Source organism: Alligator sinensis, unplaced genomic scaffold, assembly GCF_000455745.1.
Source record: "Alligator sinensis unplaced genomic scaffold, ASM45574v1 scaffold213_1, whole genome shotgun sequence".
NCBI lineage: Eukaryota > Metazoa > Chordata > Crocodylia > Alligatoridae > Alligator > Alligator sinensis.
This window is the reverse complement of record NW_005842019.1, coordinates 1,274,234-1,280,921: the sequence shown is the minus strand read 5'-3', so window position 1 is coordinate 1,280,921 and position 6,688 is coordinate 1,274,234.

Sequence of the window (6,688 nt, the reverse complement as noted above, 5' to 3'; positions counted from 1 at the left end):
GGGTCGTTTGACCGCAGCATTCTTTCCTGCCATGGCAGGGGGGTGGACTTGATGATCTGCTCAGGTCCCTTCCAACCCTACTATGAAACTACCCCTTGCCCTGCATCTAGTCTAGCTCTTACTGTTTCTGTGCTTCTGGTATCTGTGTCCCTCTTCTAACTCTTGGCTTCCTCCTGACTATGACTCTCAGCTTCTGAACTATTCCTGTAGCAGAAAGCCCCCTTTTAACATTTCCCTTCTGGACCTTGATATAACAGAAGCCCCTTCTTGCCTGCACCCCTGCCCCTCCTTCCCATTTTGTGCATTTCTTTTTCCTTCTAAGTATTGGCAGAGACATAGCACATTCATTGCATGGTTGTGGCAAGGCTCAGAGCAAATCAGAAAGCTGAAGTGGCTTTCTGTAGGAGAAACCTAGAAACTACATCTACATATCAATTAAGCTTAGTGTCACTAAAGAAAACAAAAGAACTAAAATATCCACTTCAAAGACTGTAAATATATTCTGATGCTAATAACTCACTTACTGTCCCCAGCAACCTTTGATCCTCACTATTTCACATCGCATTTTATATATTTCTCACAATGCATTTTTATATTCCTTCAGTCTCATCTTTACCATGGCATTTTGTATTTTATATTTTATACGTTTAAACCCTTAAGGAATGTACTCCCTGTAGAATGAAGTTACATCCTGGACCATTGTTAAAAACTGCATTGAAATTGTAATTGTAAAGTGATAAAATCTGCTATATTGGGCGGTCCCTTGAATGAATGTATTAATGACAGCCAAGTACCTCTGGCTGTTAATTGACAGTAGCCTAGCAAAAGGAACTTATCGTTACAAAACTCTGCTCTACAAGCCATTTTAGGCTAATCAAGCCAAGGAACTGATTTCTGGAACTGAGCACCCACTCTATTGACTATTCCTGTAACCCAGGGGTGGGCAATTATTTTGGGCAGAGGGCTGCTTACTGAGTTTCGGCAAGCCATCGAGGGCCGCATGATAGGCAGCCCAGGACAGATTAATATTAATTTTCTAAATTTTTTAGGGGCCCCGCGGGCTGGATAGAATGGCCTGGCAGGCCGCATCTGGTCCCCAGGACACATTTTGCCCACCCCTGCTGTAACCCATGACAATAAAACCATTAAGTCAATAAGTCAAGGGTGGGCTTCTGAAACTTCAGGTACCAGCAGGCAGACTAACAGCTGTCATGTACTACTCAAAACCCAAGTGGGACAGGGACCTCTGGATTGGGCAGCCAAGATGATGCTGGGGGATCACACAAGTCTGCCAGAAAGAGATAAAAGGCAGTGAAGTGTGACCCTCAGTGGCACCCTCTCATCCAGGACCTAACCTACTGAGACAGAAGGACAAGCAGGTGACACCCTTCTGGAGAAGACATTGCCTTGAAGGAAGCTGACCACTGACAGCAGACTCCAGGGCCTGGGGTAGGTAGATATACTGACACCAGTGCTCTCACAATCGCTACAGAAGCTACTATACACTATACTACATGGGTTTAAATGAATGTGTGTGTGTGTGGGCGCGCGTGCATGTGTGCTCTAAGGTGACCAGTACCCCTCATAACTCAAAGTTTCCATTTATGATTTTACTGGTAACATCACATCCTGTCCAATAAATTAGAATTCATTATGATCCTGTGAGCTGGTCCTTTGTAGCCAACATTCATAACTCTGACTCTTAACTACTAAGCTGCCTGCCCACATTCTGATTGCTGTTAAAGAGGCTGTAATCCAAGCAGGCAAGGCAAGACGTAGCTGTTGTTGGTGGGATAGGAAAAGGCTGCACAGAGCTAATGTGACTTTCCTAAACTCACAGAAGAGGTCAGGGACAGTCAAGACTCCTTATCCAGTAAGATTCCCTATCCACTATACTGCGCTGTGTACAACTATTACCATTAATTTTAATCTACTTGTGGTATGAAGAAATATTATTTAGCACCTGTCAAAAAGCTGAGATTTCAGAGCAAGCCTCCATTTTGCAAGTAGAATCCCATTAGAATATCAATGATGCCAGAGAGGAAAAACAGCTCTTGTTTACCTAGTATCTGAATAGAATTGTTCACTATAGACTGTCATGGATGCTGATCAGGCAGACCAGCCTGGGCCTAGTGCAGTCTAGACCCTCTCAAGTTTTTCCACGTCCTTGTTGAAGTGCAGCACCCAGAACTGGAGGACTTTAATGTTTTACTAAAAATAGGACTTTAATAGGAAAGATGCTGAAATTAGAAATTGTAATTAACACCCTCTACCCATTTATCACCTATAATTTTATTCTCTAAATGAAGCAGACTTTTGATGTTTCTACCAGATTTTTTGCAGACGCTGGGAACTCTCAGGCATGAAGCGAGGCACAGAGAAAGATTTGTAGGTGCAAGCAAAGTACTGTGCTTCTAAATCTGATAAGTTTTGAAGTACTCGGAAGCACGCTTTCCCCATGGGAGGGGAAACAAAGTAGATGACTTACCATTAGATCTCTTTTCACCTCTAAATTCTACAGATCTTTTGTTTTGCTCTTAAATCTTAGAGATGATTGTTCAGCTAAAAACCACATCCAATTAAAAATGGCCCAAAAGGCCTTTTCTTTGCTGCAAAATTACCTTTTCATATATTCTGTTGTAACCAGTTCATCTAATTCAGGACATACAAACTTACCATGTTACAAAATCAGTTTCTCTAATAATGTGGCTGGCATAAACAAAACCATCATTCACAATGTACAGTTTGAGGCTTTTTGAACAATTCAATTTGCCTTCTGTTTTTTTTTAAGTGTTTTTAGTTGAAACAAGCTTTCCATTTCCTTCACATCTTAAATGAATGACAATTGAAAGAGTGATTTTACTCTGTCTCTCTTGTTAATGTAATAATTAATAATATTAACTTGAGCTAAATCCATTCTGTTCCATTTTTTGAGGTATTAGCTAGGTAGGTTCAGGAAGGAGAAGGGTTGAAACAAGGGAATAGAAGTTAAAGGGAAGAAAGAAATGAGGAAACAGCTGTTGACACTAGCAAATTCATAACTAAAAGGAAAATATTAAGCACTGAGTCCATATCTTCAGATCTATGTAGGCACTTAACTCCTTCTTGAGAGGTAGTTAGCCTAGTTGGCTTGAAGTCCGGAAAAAGGCAGAGTAATGTGACACCATAGGGTGCAGACGAAAATAACACTTGTACCATTCCAAGAATGTCACTGATTGGGAACCAGTTCACAAATGATTGGGAACCAGATCACAAACATCCCTGGACAGAAGTGGACACTGCTAAGGGTTCTAAGTAGATCAGGAATTGCATGGAGTACTCTGTGTCTGCACATAACTTCTACACATGATACTACATGGCTACAGCAACACACTATAGCGATGTAGCGTCCGCAGGCACAAACTGCGACTCTGTAGCTATGTTGCCATAGCTCCCTCCCTATAGTGCATTGCTACAGCAAAATAGTGGCTAAAAATAACTATAGGCCACCGGCACAGTGCAGTACGGGCTGTTGCTGCACTGTCATTTAGTACTTCCAACTAAACGATGGTGCAGTAACAATGGCACCATAGGGGCACATGTAGACACACCCACTGTAGGCTCATCAATTTAGTTTACTTTCAGAAGCATTTAATTGTACTTAGGTTGGCTCAGTGGGGCGTGAAGAGAGAGGCATTTTTTTACTTTAGAATATGACAAACATTTGGCATTTTTAAATGAGCACTTCTATATACTCACTGAATGGTATACTAAAATTAGTTGCATTTCACCAACTTTCCACATTCCTTATTACAGTATTTAAGTTGGATGCAAGATGGCAGATAACAAAACTGATGCTGATATTTTAAATTGGAGGAGCATAGCACTTTAAAATTAAGCTCATTAAAGATAATGGAGTGATCCATTGGTAGGAGTTCAGCTGCAGACCCAGAGGTGACAGGCTATTTGGTGAGCAATTTACTGAGTGTCTCACTCTCCCCTTCCCTAACCATGGGCATTGTAAGTTCATTCTATTAACCTTAATAGGTTTGCTTTCAAAGTGCTTTACTCTGAAGATTTAAATGTGAACTCTTTCATATGTCAGCCTGCAGCTAACTTAAACAACTAAACTAAAAGTAGATGCAATATATTTATCTGTGTGCATACTGTAGCTGTGGTCCTAACTGTAGTGATAGATATATAAATGTGAAAAGTAGTAGGAAGTAGTATGTGACAGACAGAATACATTTGATTGGGATGTTTTATTATTACATTTTATCCCTCAGTAATTCCTCTTTTCCTTAAATATATGAGCATAAATGAGGTTAGACTTACTGCAGCTTGTCAGTGCCACTCTTTGCTTGTGCTTCCAAGGGGTCATTGAAATGAAATAGATACATTTCCATCTACTTAAGCCACCAACAGGACAGTTTGAGGGTTTGAGCCCTGTCCCTACAGCATATACTGCCCTGCTACTGCCCTCTCTCAACCACTGAGTCTCTGAAGTGTCACCCTGCCCTGCCTTCTGCCTGACTTCAGACTCATATGGTTGACTGCCTTTGTCTAAGACTAAAAAACAAACATTAAGCACTGAGCCCATATCTTCAAATCTATATAATTCTGTGACTCAAGTACAAGACCACTAGGGGGCCAGTTAAAATGATGTTGGCATTTAGATGGGGAGAAGGCACAAAAATGGCCCTGGCAGCAATAATGGGTGACCTTCCAGTGGCCATGGAGACAGGGCCAGTGTCTCTCTCATACTGCTTAACTTCTCACCTGCTTTTGGTACTGCTGTCACTTTTACCAACCTAGCAAGTACTAGGAAGCATTTGGGTATGTTCTGTCACTACCAGAAATTGTAGAGTGGCTCTTCCTCCATAAATACTATCACTTAGGATTGCATCTCAGAGGATCTGGCATTCCTCCTCTTTTCAACAAGCTTCTTGAAGTGGTCAGACTATACTACGGGTGTCAATATGAGCCCTGGATGACTCCATTTCTTGCTTCTTTTTTGATAGCTATGGGTAAATATTGCCATCTGGATGCCACCACGCCTGGGTAGGTAATTTGATCAAGCTAAGCCGAGATGAAAAAAATCATGCTACTTTTAAGAGGAAAGAACTTTGCAATAACTAGCTTAGGTCTCTTTACTGACAACACAAACTCTTCTTTTGATTCATGTTATCAGAACTCCCGAATACTCAAACAATAATGGCAAGAATTGCCTTCTGTCAGCTTAGGAAACATCCCATCAACTTCTATGAGATGGGATGAGGAGCTGGTAACTGACACATGCCTTCCTCATTGCTAAGTCGAACTGTAACTTGTGCAATCTCATTCAGAACGCAACATATGTTCTGGGCAGGAAAAACAGTCAAGAATGCATCACAGCAGAGCTTCATGACTTTCCAATTTGTTTTCAGGCCCAGTCAAGTGCCTCATATTGATTTTCCAGAGACTGTCTCCTCATCAATAGAAAAAGCTTCTGAAAAAAGCTATGCTTGTCAGGCATAGTGCCATTATTAAGGGTTGGGGTGAAATTGTCAAGAAACGGACACACGTTTTTGGCAAAGAGCCCCAGACAATGGAACACCTTGCAGTGAAAAATTAGACTGAGTCAGAAACATCTGGTATGGAGAGGAAAATGCATATGGAAGAGAGAATTAAAAAACAACAGACTACTGTATTTTCCAGTGTGAAGGACACTAATCTTATGCATTAGTAGTGCATAAGATTTGCCCACCACCCTCCTGCCTGCAACCCCCAAAATCCTCTATGTACTCTACAGATTACTGAGCAGAGTCAGGATTACCATCAGATTTTCTGATTCCTACCTTTATGCCAATTACTCAATAAGGGTTGGTGTTGTGAATAAACTGTATTTTTAGATGTTTTAATACTCAGACAAAGCATCATGCTCTTCTTTCAGAAATCTGTCCTTGATGCATCTTCATCACAAAATATTATGACAAGTTTTCTTAATCTTTTTTTTCTCCTGAATATAATGTATTAATAAACTAATGTTTTCTCTCTATTCTTCAATAATTAGATATTGTGCTTTTGTCTACAGTTCTCAAATTGTTTCAAGAGTGGATTAGTTATATTAATATCATTTTATAGATGGGAAAAACTAAGAGGGTGTGTCTACATGAGACACTTTCCTGCACAGCAGACTAATCTACTGTGCAGTAAAGCATCACCAAGTAACTGTGATCATAAACTAATGCGCAGTAAATTAGTCTATTGCACAGTTAGCTAGTACTAAATTAACCGCGAAGTAAGGTTCATGTAGATGCTGACCAGGAGTAAATTTGCTCCCAGTCAGCCACACCAGCAGGGGGGCCAATTCTGGCGCTGGTCCTGTGGGGAGCCAGGAGACGATCAGTGCCAGGACTGGGTCCCTCTCTGCCCCACAGTCCCAGCACGGTAGGGCTCCCGGCTCCCCACAGGAGACGGGAGCTGAGCAGTGCAAGGACTGGGAGCTACCAGTGGGGCAGCTAGCAGTGACCCCCAAGCTGGGTGGTGAATCCCTGCCTGGTTGGTGTGGGGCTAGGAACTGTCCACTGGTGGGAGAGATATCAGTGAGCCCCTTGCTGGGTGAGGAACGGCTCTCCCTCAGCTGGGTGTGGAATGGCTCCTCCCCAGCTGGGGATTCCTGACCCACCCAGGGGCTCACTGCTAGCTGCCCCAGTTGCAGATTGGGGCA